Genomic DNA, 13,134 nt, shown 5'->3' on the forward strand with positions numbered 1-13,134 from the left:
TCTCTCTCTCTTTCTCTCTCTCTCTCTCTCTCTCCTTCCCTCCCTCCCTCCCTCCCTCCCTCCCTCCCTCCCTCCCTCCCTGCTCTTCACTATCAATTCGACTCCATTAATTGACTGTTCAAGGACAGGTGGTATATGCCTTTATATATGAGAGTGTACAGCCAGAGGGTGACATGGGTGTAATTTTTATTTTTGGTTTTATTCTGGCTTGGAGGCAGTCTCTACAAAGCCCTGGTTGTCCTGGTGATAACTAAGTAGGCCAAGCTGATCTCCAACTCAGATATCTGCCTGCCCACACCTCCTGACTGCTGGAATTTAAGGTGTGTGCCACAATGTTTGCCCGACTTAGGGTGTCTTCACCTATTTCTGCCTTTTTTTTTGGGGGGGGGGGGGGACAGGGTCTCACAGAACCTGGTGCTCATCTATTTAGATAAGCTATGCTGTCACTGCCTCCCCGGTGTTGAATCACCGCACCCGGCTTGCACATGGTGCTAGGGATCAAAACCCAGGTCCTTACACTTGAACAGAAAGCATTTTACCTACTGAGCCATCTCCCTTGCCCCTGAAAGGAAGTTTTAAGGGGACACAAAAGTGTCCAGTAGAGCATGGAAGTACTTCAGCAAAGTTCCCAAGGTGGGAATAGGGATGCACACGTGTAAACAAATGGAATCTCTGTTCAGGGTCATCTTCTACCTTCTGCTCATATGTCCAGGTGCCCGTTCAACGTCTCTGCTCAAGCTTAGTATATTTATTGGTTGTTAGAGGATGTCAAGTATCCCAATCTGGTCTGGAATTGGCTATGTAGTCAAGGATAGCTTTGAACTCCCAATCCTCCCGCCTCTACCTCCTAAGGAATGGGATTACAGGTGTGTGACACCACGTCTGGTTTTTCATTTCAGTGCTGGGGATTGAACCCAGGGCTAATTAAGCACTATATCAACTGAGCTACATGCCAACTCAAACTTAATATATTTAAAAGTAGAACTCCACAGGTGCCCCCGTATACTGCTTGTGGTGGTTTGAATGGGAGTGTCCCCTCATAGGCCCCTCTGTTTGAATGCTTGGCCTCCAGCTGGGAAGGATTAAGGAGGTGTGGCCTTGATAGAGAAGATTCGATCTTATTGGAGGAGGTGTGTCATTGAGGGTCGACTTTGAGGTTTCAAAAATCCACGTAAATCCAATTTAGCTTGCTCTGCCTCTTGCTTGTGGATCGGATGTAAGCTCTGCTTCTCCAGAGACATGTCTGCCTGCCTGCTGCCAGGCTCCCTTCTATGTTGTTCATGGACTTGCCTTCTGAAACTGTGAGCAAGCACCCAATTAACTGCTTCCTTTTATAAGTCGCCCTGGCCATAGTGTCTCTTCACAGCAATAGAACAGTGACTAAGACACATCTTTACCTTTCCTATCTCCTTAACTGGACCAATACTCATGACTGTTCTGGGATGCAAAACCGAGGGGTCAACCTTCCTTTCTATTAAATCCTCATATCCAATTATTCAAATGTGTCCACTCTATGACTAAAATGTAACCTGAGAGATTTCTTAGCTCTGCTACTGCCAACTAATGCAAATCTCAAGTGTTTTCAACCTGTATGACAAGAACTTCATAATTAGTCTTTCTGAAGCTCTCTTGGCAAACAGATATTGTTGCTGTAGAATTTGTTTTATACACACACACACACACACATATATACATATATGTGTATACATATATGTGTGTGTATATATATATATATATATATTTGAAGCTGGGCATAGTGGTGCATGACTTTGATCCCATCATTCCAGAGGCAGAGACAGGTAGATCTCTGTAAGTTCAAGACCAGCCTTGTCTACATAGCTAAATGAGTTCCAGGCCAGCCAAGTCTACTTAGTAATTAATAACTTGTCAGGGAAAAGAGAGAAAAAGAGAGAAAAGAATCAGACACATCAAATTGGTCTTCAGAATAATTTATTTAAAAGATTTCAAGTTGAGAGTAATATTTAATGTAAAAAGTGTGATTTAACAACATTGTATTGTAGTCATACACACAGATTTCCACTGAAGTTCATTGGCAGTTTTTCTACGTTTTGATACAAATATCTACAAATTCACATCCAGTCTTCACAGCAAATTGGGAACAGTTCATTGTATAAAAGAAAATTTCATAATTAGGTAATGTTACAGATGTCAGAAGTTTTTTGAGAATACCATCATAGCTAAACCTTTGAGACAAGCACCAGACCCTTCCTAACCTCTTCATTTCATCATTGTTCAACACATTACGCTTGTTTGCTTTTTGGCATGCTCTCATGTAGCCCAGGTTGGCCCCAAACTCCCTGCCCTTGAGCTTCTGGTTCCCTCCTCCCTCTGGTTCCGAGTGCTTGGATTATAGGTGTGTACAACAGAGCCATTTCCTCCGTGCTGGGAAGCACACTTTGCACCTCCTAGGCAAGTGCTCTGTCAACTGAGCTATAACCCCAGCTGGACACATTGAGCTTTGATTCCATTCTACATCCAGCTGTCAAATCCTGGGTAGGAAAAAAAATGTTCTATGAATAACAAACTAATTTAAAATAAATAGAATCTTTAGCATTAGAAACTAATTAGAAGTTACTATTTGATTTCCTTAAGTGATAACATTACCATAATAAAAGAATATTGGGTTTTCATGTTAAGCGTTTTCCTGTGCATAACTGCATCCAAACACAATAGCCTCACTCTTCTTCCAAAGAAACCAGCTTTTCAGTAGACCTTCTACTGCAAGAACCCCTAAGTGCCATGGTCCTAGATCTAGAAACAGGCCATTGTGAGAGCTTGTTTGAAAGTCCAGCCGGGATGGGCTCATATACCTTTGACCTCCTTTAACAGGGAAACTCAGCTTCTTCCAAAAGCAAAGAAGGACATTAGCCTGGCCAGCTAGATCAAGCGAATCTACCCTGGCACTCAGTGGGTGATGGAAGTCACAACCAGGTCGCCCTGCCAACAAGTTGTTCTGTACTTAAAAACTCCACTTCTACACACACAACACTTGAACTCACACTCATGGTCGCTTCCACAAACACAGTTTTCAAATAAAACTGAGATGGGGCCTGGGGAGGTGAGCTCGTGGTTAAGAGCACTGACTTCTCTTGCAGAGGACCCAGGTTCAGTTCCTAGCACCCATAAGGCACCTCACAACAGTGTGTAACTCTAGTTCCAGGGGATCTGACATCCTCAGACATACATGCAGGCAAAACACCAATGCACATGAAATAAAAATAAAATAAATAAAAATTTCTTTAAAAAAATAGAAACTGATATTGGCCAGCTTGAAACAGATTTAAGTATACAGCTTTAAGTTTAGTGAGATGGCTCAGAGGAGAAATGTGCTTGGCACCAAGCCTGATGACCTGACTTAGATCCCTGCGGCCCACATGGTAGAGAGAACCAACTCCCTCAGGCAGCCCTCTGACCTACACAAACATGCCACGAGACACACATGCACACCCAACACAAATGAGAGCAATCAATAATTAAAAGTACAGCTTCAGTGCTCCCTTACATTTCAATTCAAAGGCTCACACAGACTTATAAACACCAGAAAAGTGTGCCAAGCCATTTAGTACCTTCAGGGGTTAGTGGCTAACACATTAGCCTTGCCCCAGTAACTGCTTTAGTTCATTGTATCCCCTGACAGAGTAATCACTCCAGCTATCTTATCCAGGGAACTTTCACCTTTAAAAAACAATCAGAGCCATAGTTAAGCCAGCTCCAACTAGGTAAAGGGAAAGCTAATTGGGATGTTTTATCAATGTCTTGCTACCAGAAAGAAACCTGCAAATATTAGGACACTTCCACAAGAAAACACAAAGGAAAGAATACAGAAAATGCCTTCATGCATTTTCTTTATCTGTATGCTTATGTTTGTAATGGACTCAGCATTTACTAATATTATTCATGGATTTTTCTCTCCCAAGGAATCTTGTTAATTTGATTTCTACTGTTATTGCCTACATCTGTTTTTTTCCTCTTCATTTTCTTGGTAAATATATTTGATGTATACAAAAAGACTACACAAAATACAAAGTAGTTATAAAAGAGCACAGTTATGTTTGCCCAGCATTGGGAGGTTGCAACAGTGTTGCATCTGGGCTGCCAGCTTCCAGGAGCACAGGCCTCAAAGGCAATCCACGGAGTCAGCACATACTAAGACTTTTTTATCTGAGGGGGTTAGGGGAAAAGACACTCACATTCTTTTTTGAGGGTTTCCTTCTTTATTCCTTATTCTTCTGTGTTCTTTCTATTGTATACTTTTTTCTACAGCTTATATACCCCAACAAAGTTTTTCAGGCAATATAGGAATTCCAATGTGGTTACATTCTGTAAATGATTACAATGAATACAACACAAACAGTAAAAAAACAACATGTTTTCCATATCCCTTACATCATTAAACATTTTATGTTTTACAGGTGAAAAACAAATTATCCCAAGAGCCCATGTACATTCATACCCAAGCACACCCATTCACAGTTATAAGTTAACTTTGTGGGCAACAAGGTATTCTTCTCAGTCAGATCTTTTACTGGCAGGCTGCATTTTGCAGTTACAAAGAAAGAACCTATTCCTTTATTGCTTTCCTTTAAAGGTAGTATTATAAAGAATCTAAAGGAATCACAAACCTAAACTTTTATATATAAAAAAAAAATCAGTCAGCTCTACTTTAAATCTTTAGGGTGCATACCCATGCATCATTAGTTGTTTTATATCAGGAGATTAAGAGCAAAAATGGATACAAAAACTTAGTCATCATTTCTGGTCATCAACCAATCCTAGCAAGAAAAGCATGTCAAATAATGATAATTGGCTGCTTTGTTCTTGCTCCCTGACCTTAATGCGTTCTGCACTCAACTCTTGTGTCTTTCTAAAACTTTAGATTGTCTTCTTGAGTTTTTCACCTCAAAGTTATTTGACAAGAACATCTAGTATAATCTTATTTTCAAATCTTTGTTTCAGCACTCCAAAACCTGTGAACACATCTCCCAACATTAAGGTTAAAAGAATTTAAGCTAGCTGGTCTTCCAGGACTCAGTTGTTTTTCTTAATTGTTAACCTAAATTCATGTGTTCTAGTGTGTGACACGTCCTTATTTATTTCTTGAACCATCAACCCTCTTAACTTAAAACTTATTATTATCAATCAGACAGTACAGCTTAGGAAGGAATCGTCTTCACAATAATCCACAGGCAAGAATGCCCAGCAGAATGGAATTTTTCCATGAGCTAAGCACACTATATTACAGGCAGTGGGAATCTCCCCACATCCGTTCACACCATAGCAGATACCAGAGAAAGGTACAGTAGAAGTGAGACACATTCTAAGGTCTGTGGTCTCAGGGACTTGCTATCCAAAATTCACCCACCAGGGAGTCGCCTCCTGGTGAGCTGGCACCTTGAACTTCAATGACACCTGCTGCTCCTCTGCCGTGGCCACCAGCAATCCAAAGTTCGAGGACAGTTTGAGCTAGATAGTCGGACTCTGTCTCAAACAGATAAAAAAAAAAGTGATTATAAAGTCAAAATGTATAGAAAATGGCAAACTAACCACCCAAGAACTGTCCAAAACACTTTTATCACAAATACATGTACATATATTTAGATATCAAGACATATAGATAAACAGATACTGTTTAATTTGTCTTATTTTTAAGCCCTGCTTCATAAGCACCATGCAGTGGATGCTGGGGCATCAGTTTAACCTTCCTTATAGAACTTAGACATTTACTCTCCTATTAGCCAGAGCACTGGCTGCTGAAGGCACATGGCTGTGTCCCTCTTTGGGCATTACCCTTGGTCAGGGGAGCCACTTCACTTCTTCTGCAATGGGAACTTGCACTCTGTGACTAGTGGGTACAGACATACCAAAGAGTGGACCATTTACTTTATGTATGAACATCTCTGAAAAGTCTTCCCAGCCTCAGCACTCCTGGGACATTGCCTGAGGCCTCTATTATAAATGGTTTCAGTTCAACTTAACCCTCTTCCCTCACTCTCTTCCAGATGCTGTCCCTAGAGTACTCTGTAATAGACCCTCAGCAAAGAAACCTCAACCTCAGCATTTGTTCCCCCAAAACCTGTCATAGGCTGCAGTGTGTCTCCCCAGAAGACCTAGTCACCCTCCAACCTGTAAAAGACACTCCTATTTGGCAATAGGGTCTTTGTGAACATAAAGATGTTATGATGAATTTATACTGGGTGGGGATGGCTTTAAATCCAATCAGCCCTCGTAGAGAAAGTCAGATGTGAAGCGATACAGAGAGGTAGAGAGAAAAAAAATCCAAGTGCTGATAGAAGGTGAGTACAGCAATGTAGACTCAAGCCAAGGGAGGCTAAAGATTGCTGATAACTACAAAAGCTAGGGAGAGGCAAAGAAACTTCCACCAGCCCCTCAGATACCGAGCAGCACTGACATCGCCCCCTGGACTTTGGATAGTTGGATTCAGAACTGTTATATTCTCTCTCTCTCTCTCTCTCTCTCTCTCTCTCTCTCTCTCTCTCTCTCTCTCTCTCTCTCTCTCGTATTTGCATGTGTATCTGTGTGTGGAAGTCAAAGGTCATTATTAAGTGGTTTCTGCCATTGTTCTTCAGCTTAGTCTTTGAGACTGGGTCTCTGAGGTTCACGCATTTGGATATATGGCTGGCTAATTATCTCCAGCGATCTGTCTGACTGAACCGGTTTCTCATGCTTGTACAGCAATCACTGACTCATCTCCCTGGCCCAAGAAATGTCTACTCCCTAAAGTTATATCTTTAGAGAGATGTGTGCCCTTCTCTTGCCTAACAGACTATTGAACAAAGGTCCACGGAACTATCGACCAATGAAATAATGGTCACCAAGAAATTGGAGTCATCCCTGGAATATCAGTTAGAAAGAATCAGCTGGAGTGTAAAGCCAATCAGAAGGGAATTTGTCTCCTAGGACAACTTGTCAACCTTGCAGCAGAGACCGGAGTAGAGATACCGATGGGTCAACACTGGGTAGGACCAAGCTTTGACTTGAACTGCTTAGTTATCCACACTTCTTGCTTTCTATTTAAATCTAACCCTCAGGGCCCCAAAGGTGGACTTGGGGGTCAACTAGACCACTTTGTTCCTCTTCCAAATATGCCCACATCAGATGAATCTTCTGTTTTTCATGGTTGCTTGTCTCTTTAATCAGAGCATTGACCATGGGTTGCTGACCCTTACTTAGTTGTGGATGCCAGGCCCCCAGTGCTCTCATCAGAACACTCTGGTAACATAGTGGAACTAATCTTTCAAAGTCTAGCCAGAGTAACCCCAACTTGTAGCAAGCCATCATTTGCAGCTGTCCCATGTACCCAACTGCAGCACACAAGCGACTCTTGCAGCAGCTAGAGAAGTCACTGAGAGATCTGATAGGGACAAGGAGGGAGCAGTTAACATAAAACACACAAATAACAATCCCAGAGTCAGATATCATCTGCCTTACAGTGCCCCAGCTTATAGCCACCTCTACTGCTTTAAGAATAGAGTTCTAAACCCAAATTTGCATTAGTTCTCTGTAGCCTTAGAGACATATGAAATAGTAGTTTGGTGAGACCCTTTCAATAGTGTGGTTGCTTATCAGCTACTTATGCTTCTGAAAGTAATCCTAATAAACTCATGTATTCCATCAACTTGGACTGCTTATATGTTCCCTTCGTCTCTCGCTGTGTGATCTCTTCCACTTGTGCCCCTGCTGGTTTGTCTCCACTAACATACAGAGGTGGTGGCTTGAGGTCCCTATCATACAAGGTTACATCATCTAAGAATTCAGAACTGTGGGCCAAATTAAACCTCTTTTCTCTATAAATCACCCAACCTCAGTCACTTAGTGACAAAATGGACCAAGGCAGCTATGGGTCTCTAATTTGCTCATTATCTGGGGAACTAACTCTCCAGAAATATATAATATGCATATTTTAAAAACCTTTATTCTCTCTAAAATGACTGCATCTGCTTGGTCATGCACTGATGTTGTTTATATTCCTTTAACATTTGGAGAAATTTTTATGTAGATTTAAATGTTTATTATTATATTATAGTATTATATTGGTTGCCATGTCAGGCAGAATAATTACCCCCTAAATATCCGTGTCTTAACCTCTAACCCCTGCGTGTAAGGTGTTGTAATTAGACGATAGACTTAAGTCCACAAAATGGTCTTATTTTTGTGGTTATGCAGTTCTATTATGTTATTCAGGTACACCTAATCTAATACTGCAGGTCCTCAGATTGGAGAACCTTTCCTAGTTTGGGTCAGAAAAGACAATGTGGCAGCAGAATGTCCAGAGAGATGCAAAGCTGCTGGCCTTGGGGATGTAGAAGGGATCCAAGAGCCAACAAATACGGGAATCCCCCAGCTTTAAGCTCTTAGAGACAGAGAAATGAACTCTCAAGAAACCCGCAGGAAGAAATGAAGTGCAGACACCTTCGTTTAAGTCGAACGAGACCCATACTGGGTTTCTCTAGACCTGCACTAAACACAGGTGGTGCTGGTCTAAGCCATGCACCTGTGATCGTCTGTAACAACAGTGTTGAATGTCATGTGTGTTTGTGTGTGCTCAAATCATAGGGTCCTTTCTGTGAGGTCCCCTAAGTCTATTCTATGACAAGATTTATTTTTGTTTAAAAACATATAATTTTTAAAAAATTCCTTTTGTGTGTCTAAGTGTTTTGCACACACATGTGAATGTGAGCCATGTCTGTGCTGGTGCCCTAGGAGGCCAGAAGGGAGTACTGGATTCTCTGAAACCAAAGTGACAGATAGGTGTGACCACCATGTGGGTACCAGGTCATGACAGAGTTGATCCCAGTGGAAAACCTGCTCATGGCTTTGGCTATGAAGGAAAGAAAAAACAAGAGCACATGGACAATACCTGTTAAATACTTGGAAATAAAGCTTTCTACACATTCAGCCAGGGGAAAGTTCTTTTTCCTCATGTTCATGTGTGTTGCACACACACATATATAAGTATGTGTGGAGGCCAGAGGTCTACATCAGGTGTCTCCTTGATTGTTCTCCAGCCTATATGTTGAGGCAGGGTCTCTCACGTGGACCCAGAGCTCACTGACTTAGCCTGTCTAGCCAGCCTGCTTGCTCCAGAGATCCTCTGTCTACACTTCCCACACACTGGGATTCAAGGCTGGCCACGGCACCCACTAAGTGTTTATGTGGGTGCTGAGGATCCAAACTCAGGTTCTCACATTCACACAGCTGCTTTAACCACTGAGCCTTCTCCCCAGCCCCTAGAGAAACTGCTTTCTATTAATATCTAAGTAATTCTAGGGAATTGGTTTCTATTTCCAACCTCTATGCTGTCTCAGACATTGCCTGGGAACTGTCTTACTGGTGACTAGTTCCATACCTCATTGTCCCTCTGTATCATATGTGTATACTGAGACTGTGACTCTTTGGGGGAGTCCTATGCCATGGGCCTATTTTGGGCCTGATTTACAGGAAGAGCAAAAGGCCTAATGTCAATGTTTTTACCTTCTGAATAAGTCCTTCTGAATAATCTACTCATTTATCATTTTGTGAATGGGATATTTTAATCATTTAAATGGCAATGTTCAAATGAGATTTGCTTTTCAAAGACTATTTCTTATTCATTGAAGAGGGGAGATAAGCTGGCTTTAACACATAAAAAGGCACTGTTTATAGAATTCGAGTTCCCTGCAAACTTATGTGTGTGTGTGATGGGGGGGAGGGGTTGTGGACAAATTGACAGGTCACAAGTTTAAATAGTTTGCAAGTACATAGAAAACACAGCTCAGTGGGCATGCATGCCTGCACAAGCATAAGGAATGAGTTCAAATCCCCAGCACCCATCTAAAAAGCATAAACACCACACACACACAAGAAAATAAAAATTTGAAATCTACTAGCAATACTTAGATTGAAAATTTTAGGTGATACCCAAGAACATGTTCACTTGCTTTACTGTTTCTGATGCTGTTTACACCCCTTCTTGCTGCTCTAGGGTCTGCCAACGTTAGAAAGGCATCATCAGACTCTGTTCATTCTGAGCCCAGAATCCCTGAACTTCCCAGGCTTTTGTTGTGCACAGGCTGGATGTTCTAACACCATGCGGAAAACTTTCTTTCCCTGCATGCAGGGAGAACATTCAGTAAGCCTTATGATCCCAAAGGCCTGCTCAGGAGTAGCTCAGGCAGTATCTGGGAACATTAACCTGCACACTGGGTGTGGCATTCTGACCTGGTTCATTACATTCCCCAGAGAATCTACTGCAGCTCCACGTTTGAATTTAGTCACAATGCTGCCCTTGGTCAAACTTCATATCCACTCTCTGCTTTGAGACATAAATCAAGTCTCAATCTAAAGGGGGGAATTTTTTTTTTAAGATGGTCTTACTATGTAGTCCTGGGTAGCCTGAAACTCACTACATAAATCATGCTGACCTTGAACTCAGAGATATACCTGTCTCTGCTTCCTGACTGCTAGGATTAAGGTTATGACACCAGTTAAAATTTTTGTATACATTAGAATGGGTTTTATAATAAAGGAAACCAGCTACCTTGTTGCTAAAGAACTTGGGTCTAAAAATTTAATCTCATCCATTTCCCATGGGAAAAATTATATATTGATGTCCTATATCTTTAAATATTTATGTATTATCATAAATCCCACTTAATCCTTATTTATTAATGAAAGAATAAATTGTTTATTGGTCTGTGCCAGTTTGAAAATAAACAGAAAAGCAAAAACTAGGTCTAGGAGGAAGGCTTAGCCATGTGACCACTTGACAAGCATAAGAGCCTGAACAGATCCCCAGAACACACAAAAAAGCAACATCCCCACCCCCACCCCCTGTGGTACACATCTGTAATCTGTAACCTAAGGACTTCTGGTGGGGGCAGGCAGATCCCTGGAGCTCATTGTCCAGCCAATCTATTTAAAAGGAAAAACAAAATTTTTAATTTCTTTCAGTAAGTAACACTGAAAGGCAGGGGAGAGGGGCGGGGTATATAGTGCTCAGTATTATAAGAAACTACCCAGAGCGTTGGTGCCCCTTGCTACACTCACTCCGCATATACGCTACTTGGTGCTGTCAGTTTTGTTGTCTAGCTGCTGTGTGGTATTTCAATGCGACCTAGTTAAGGTTACCCTTTCCATAAAAATGAACATCTTTTAATGTGCTCACATAGAATCTACTTATCTTTGCAAATTGTGCAAATAATACAAGGCTTGAAGACTTTGGAGATTACCAAGGAAAATGAAGACATCTTCGGCTCATTTTGTATAACAAGCAGGGTCTCACTGGGCAGCCCTGACTGGCCTTTCAGGAAGGCTTTGAACTCGGGCAGATCTGCCTCCCAAGTGCTGGAATTAAAGGTGTGTGCCAACACGCAAGACCCTTCACTATTTTATTGAACTGTTTTGTTACTGGATTATAAGCCCCCTATATACTCTAGAAAGGAGTTTTTGTTTTAGAATATTTTAAAACTATTTTTATCATCTTTGAGAATTCCATATACTGCATCTTGCTCATACTCACCCCATCTCCCAGATCTACCCTTACTTCCCTTCCCATCCATCCTCAGTTTCCTCAGTTTTTTCAACCCATCAAATCCATTTTGTGTTGACCAACCACTCTTGGAAGTAGGCATACCCTGATGTGTGGCCACACCGATTCAGGAAAACTGACTGTCAAAGTTGGGCAGATGAATCTCTGTGAGTATGAGGCCAGCCTGGTCTACATAGCAAGTTCCATGACAGCCAGAACTACATAATAGAAAGAGCACCTCTCAAAAAAAAAAAAAGTCTCAAAGTAAGAAAGAAAAAAGGGAGGAAGGAGGAAGCTGGCTCCATCTATTCCAACAGCTACCAAGTGTCAGCATCTCCAGAGCCCATGGTGGGCTGTCCTGTCCACTTCCCTCTCTGCTGGGTTTTGTCTGGCTTGTGCTTGAGCAGGCCTTCGGAATGCTGCCACAATCCCTGAGTTCATATTGCATCCACCCTGTTGTGCCTGGAACACAATTTTCCTGACATCAATCACCCCTGGCTCTCATAATCAGGATCTGGACAGTTCTTCATCAGGTATTTTTCCTTATATGTGGCTTGCCTTTCGTGTTCTTAACAGAACATAATCAAAACATAATTTTGATTGTTTTTTTAAATGTGCATTGGTGTTTTGCCTGCATGTCTGAGGGCGTCAGAAGCCCTGGAACTGGAGTTATAGACAGGTGAGAGCTGCCAAGTGGGGGCTGTGATTTGAACGCAGGTCCTCTGGAAAAGTAGCCAGTGCTCCCAACTGCTGAACCACCTCTCCAGCCCCAATTTTAATTGTTTTAACTTTGATAAAGTCCAATTTATTTTTCACTATAATTCCAACTGTCTCTGTCTTATTGAAGAAAACTGCATTGTTTAAGTCCACAGATTTAAAATTTTTTTTGGCTCTTACAATTTAGGAATATGACCATTTCTGTGAATACAGTACGCAGAACAGGACAGGGATCCTGTTCTTTACGTGGTCCAACCTCTTTTTAGCAGCATTTGTTCTTCCTCTACCGACTTGCCTTCTCATTTTTGTTGAACATCCTTCAGTGTTGTGTATCTCCATTTTATAATGACCTATGGGTTTATACATCCACCATCCTGTGAGAACCACAGTGCCTTAGTTACTTCAGGTTCAAAGGGAGCATTAAAACCAGGTTAACTTAAACCTCCAACTTGTCACCCTTGTCTTGGCTGCTCTAGAGGGGTTTTTGAATGTTACACATATTTTAGAACCAGCTATTTTATTTCATAAAGACATTTAGAGCTTGAGGCATTCTTATTGGGGCTGTTCGTGTGAAGAAAGCTGAAGCCTTCACAGGGCTGAATCTTAAAATCTATGAGCACAGCATGCCTTTCCTTACATACGCACTCTCATTCCTCTTGGCAAGTTTGCACTTTACTGAACAGGTCGTGGGCATACTTCCTTCTATTTGATCTGAGGAATTTTACATTTTCGTTAGTGCCATTTTAGTGGTTTTGGTTTCTTGTGAGATTTTAAAGAACTTCGACCCTCAGTAAAGGGCATAGCAATTTTGACATTGAATAAAATGAGCATCTTTGACCATGCTTTTCCTTCATTAGCTGTCCATGGAC

At 41.6% G+C, this 13,134-nt stretch overlaps 1 long non-coding RNA gene across 6 annotated transcripts in view; it reads right to left on the minus strand.

Moving 5' to 3' along the window:
- Positions 1–1,933: 1,933 nt before the first annotated feature.
- LOC142843689 (uncharacterized) overlaps positions 1,934–13,134 on the minus strand; it is an 84,354-nt gene continuing 73,153 nt past the window's right edge. For 5 of the 6 annotated variants that reach the window (XR_012909681.1, XR_012909677.1, XR_012909679.1 and 2 more), the window contains one exon: positions 1,934–5,499. This is a non-coding gene — a long non-coding RNA (uncharacterized LOC142843689). The remainder of the gene's footprint in view (positions 5,500–13,134) is intronic. The other variant, XR_012909682.1, reaches the window with a different exon arrangement.

Source organism: Microtus pennsylvanicus, chromosome 2 (genome assembly GCF_037038515.1).
Source record: "Microtus pennsylvanicus isolate mMicPen1 chromosome 2, mMicPen1.hap1, whole genome shotgun sequence".
Lineage (NCBI taxonomy): Eukaryota > Metazoa > Chordata > Mammalia > Rodentia > Cricetidae > Microtus > Microtus pennsylvanicus.